The sequence below is a fragment of the Mastomys coucha genome, chromosome X (genome assembly GCF_008632895.1).
Source record: "Mastomys coucha isolate ucsf_1 chromosome X, UCSF_Mcou_1, whole genome shotgun sequence".
Taxonomy (NCBI): Eukaryota; Metazoa; Chordata; class Mammalia; order Rodentia; family Muridae; genus Mastomys; species Mastomys coucha.
The window spans coordinates 105,564,559-105,568,728 of NC_045030.1; the positions used below are offsets into that span (position 1 = coordinate 105,564,559).

A 4,170-nucleotide genomic window follows, 5' to 3' on the forward strand; every position below is an offset into this window, starting at 1 on the left:
GCTTGTTCCTCCTGTGGGTCTGTAAGCCTGTGTCAGTACTTCTGGGAGATCAGCTCTCCTCTGGTAAACCCTGGGCGCAAATGGGTTTGTCCCTGGGTTAAAGTACTCCCTGGATGCAGGCTCTCCACTTGCAGGGAAGGGGCAGAGAGGGTTGCTGATCCACAGCTGTCACTCAGAAGCTGAGAGGATCCTGTCCCTGATGCCCTGCGATTCCCCTGAGACTTGTGAGGCCTGTGTCTCCTGGCTAGTCCCACCTTAGAAAGTCACTGAGAAAATTGCAGATCTCACCTGAGTCCACTCCCTGGAGGCAGGCTCTCCACTTGCAGGGAAGGGGCAGAGAGGGTTGCTGAACCACCACTGTCACTAGGAGGCTGAGAGGATCCTATCCATGCTACCCTGCAATTGCCCTGCAACTCATGAGGCCTGTGCCTCCTGGCTGGTCCCACCTTAGAAAGTTGAAGCCCACTTTCTTAAGATATGGATCTTCTGGCAGTCAAGGAACTTCAACTTGGCTTTATGCATAGTCTCAATCCCATGTTCCTTATTCTGTAGCTTGATGTAGATGGACATGATTGAATCAACAAAAAATAAATAAATAGGAAGGATATGACTACTCCTAGGTATGGTGAAAGAGAAAGTTTAAGAGACTTTGTAATCATTAGCTTGTGCAGTGGCAGAAGTTGTCAAAATCTGAGAATTTAGAACTTGGGTTTGCCATCTTTGGCCATTGAGCTATACTGAGGCCAAACTATTTTTAGTATGACAGTGAGGCTTTAAGAAAATCTCTGACTCTGAGAAAGAAATTGAGTCTAGTGAGAAAATAATGAAGGGCCACAAAATGAACTCTGCCATAGGGAGAGTTCCAATAAGCTCCAAGAGGGAGCTAAGAGAGGCAGAGTAAAGTGCATCCATCCATAAGGGATAAGGAAGAACAAGCAGGAATTCTACCCAAGGTGGAGGGATCTAATATTGTAGAAGCTACAAGTGCATAGAGAAGCTGCAGTACTTCCAGGATGGAACTGAGAAACAGGAGGGACAAGGTCACAGAGGCCCAGAAGGACTTAAGAACTTAGCAGGCAGCTCCTAGGGGAAGGCAATGAAATGTATAGGCCTAGGTGGGCACAGGTAGGTAGCTCTAGGAAAGGGGGACAAAGAAAGGGTCACAGAAGAATGTAGAGAAGTGGTGAAACTTAGTAGACAGTTGCTAGGGGAAGGTGAGAAAGTTCCAAGAAGGAGTTGAGAGGGGCCATGAAGGAGCAAATGGTAATAAGAACTTTAATCTAGGGCATCTTCAAGCAGACTGAGAAACTTGTCAGAAGGAAATGTCCCAAATCACAGAAAATAAGCATCCCTTCCCACCTGGTAAGGGCCCAGTAGTGTGAGAGAAAACTTCCTGGTACACCAGTGTGGCTTGCAGAATAAAGGTAGACAAAGCAGGGAGCTTTGTAGTTGCACTTCCGAAGTAGAAGGAAAGAGACAAGTGGTTAAAGCAAATAAAGGAGAAAACAGCTTAAGAGGTGCACTGGGAGAGGCTTTTGGAAAGGGGAGTGTTTCAATAGAGGGAGAGGAGCAAGTGTCTTAGTAAGAAGGGTTGCCCACAGGATGGGGCTCCAAAGGGCATAGCAAGGAGATGTCCACATGGTGATTGCCCCAAAGAAGTGGAAGGACATTGACTGCTCCTAGGTATGGTGGAGGAGAAAGTTGATTGTAGATAAAAGAGACAGTATAGCCAGAAGCAGAGACATCTGGGAGAGTCCAGAGTGGACATGACTCTGGGCTGAGCCATGTGAAGAGAGGTGAGAAGGGAGAGCCAAGAGACCAGAAAAACAAGAGGCCATGAGGGTACAGGGTACACCAAAGAGCCAATTAGCTAAAATGGCTGGATTATATAGGGAAGGGCAGCTGGAGACAGGCAGTATAGCCTCTGAGCTGGAGAAGTTTAGGGTAGAGGGTAGAGTATACCAGCCATACCTTGTAACAGGCAGCGACTAAGGGATTCTGAAAAACCTCATGACCAGGTCCACTTTGATGTGTTAAATACACACCTCAGCCATTTGTTTCAGAGTTTGAGACTTAACAATGATGACCTTAGCCAATGTGAACCCTGATCACTGTGCCTTGGCACCATGCATACTTTTTTGGAGTCTGTCAGCCTCAGCATGGGACAGCAACTTGTTGATTTGTATGACATGGAAAGAATAGAGCCTTACTCGAATATGAAAGCTATCCTTGCCACAACTCTTTATCATGTAGTTGTTGGCACAAATACAGGCAGCTTTCAAGGCATTGAAAGAGAGTTGCTCAAATTCATATTTCACCATGTGGCCACAAAACAGAAATTCATCAGCTTTTGTCTTTTTCTGTCTCAAGTCAAAGATGCAGATCTTAGCATCAGGGACACATCAATGGAAGCAAGATTTGGGGTATGGCTTGTTCTATTTATAATACTGATAACTCCAGGTAGAAGGTGATCCATGATGACAATAGGGTCTTCAGTGGCATATAAGAGGAAAAGACATGCTGATCTCTTCTTAATTACAGCCAATCAATGCACATCTCCAGATGACCAGAATCCACATAGTCTTAATTCAAAATAACTACACATGACCTTGATAGTCTTCGCTTCCCCCTGAAACTTGATACACCAAGCCTCCATCATTTACACTTCTCTCAACATTCATATCTTTTGAGCTCTCAGAAAATAGGCTACTAAGCTCCAGGTACTCAGTGGCTTTTCTAGCCCATTTTCCAAAATCCTTCTGCAATCCTCTGAAAAGACGTGACCATGTCTGTCACAGCAATATCACATTTTCTAGTACCAATTTCCATCCTAGTTTCCTGTTGCTGTGATAAACACCATGGCCAAAAGCAACTTGGGGTGGAAAGGGTTTATTTTCACCTCCCAGGTTACAGGTCATCATTGAGGGAGGTCAGAGCAGGAACACAACGCAAGAACCTGGGGGCAAGAATTGAAACAAGAGCCGTGGAGAGAGGCTGTTTGCTCAGCCTGCTTTCTTATAGCACCCAGGACCACTTTCCTAAAGATAGTTCTACCCACAGTGGGATAGACCCTTCCATATCAATCATTAATCAAGAAACCTTTCCCACAGAAACCTACAGGCTAAGCTAATTGATGCAACTACTCAACTGAGTTCCTTACTCCTAGATATCGCGAACTTGTCTGAAGTTGTCCAAAAAAAAAAAAAAACCTAATTAGTGTAACCATGCTTATAATTGTTCTTTTAAATTGTGTCCTGGTGATCATCTAGGTAATTCCTATTCAAGACCATTTCTATAGGACCAGTGGTCTTGAGGAGGTAAGAGCATATTGTCTTAGTCTTATATGCTGGGGTTTTTTTGTTGTTGTTGTTGTTATTGTTTTTGGGTTTTTTTTGTTTTTTTTGTTTGTTTGTTTGTTTGTTTGTTTGTTTGTTTGTGATGGGACCTGGGCAGTAGGTTTATTTTGTTGGCTGTGTGTCTGATATGACATTCTAGGTAGCCTGTGTCGAGTGGAGGCTTGGTTGCATTTTTGCTGTTTCCCAAATGGGTGAATATCAGGTCAGGTGGGAAGAGTAAGTAGGTCAGTTCTTCAAATACTCAGTGTTGATTACCAATTGGGGAGACTGGGATGGGTGATCCAATCCAGTGGTAACCAGTATATTATGGAGATCTTAGAGGTTGTGGAATTGCTTGGGTGAGGGCCACAGAGGTTCTTTCTTGTGGGTACCAACCAATTCTAGGCACAGAAAGATGTTAAAGGGCAAGGAATCAGAAAGACTCACTAAGAGAGCATATGGATACAACTTCTAGCTAGGCCTAAGTGTAAGGAGAAAGATCTGAGCTAGACTCACCCAGAAATTATGCTCAGATAGACCTGGGCATAAGTAAACTTTTATTGAACACACAAAAAGAAATTTTAGTGATGGAAAAATAGTGTCAGAGATAGTGAACAGAAGATTATTTAAGTATAAAGTAGAAGCATAAGAGGATTTGTGTTCATAGAACACTTCTTCTCTTGGACTGTTGGTTAACAACTCTTCATATAGTAAACTATCACAGCACTTGTTACAGATTGGATTGTGCACACTAAAATTCATGTTGGTAAGGAAGGACAAGCCAGCCTAAATATAGCTATCTCCTGAGAGGCTCTGACAGTACCTGACTAATACA

General features: G+C 43.7%; 1 pseudogene; it reads right to left on the reverse strand.

Annotated features, from left to right (window-relative positions):
- Positions 1-447: 447 nt before the first annotated feature.
- LOC116090260 overlaps positions 448-4,170 on the reverse strand; it is a 29,603-nt pseudogene continuing 25,880 nt past the window's right edge.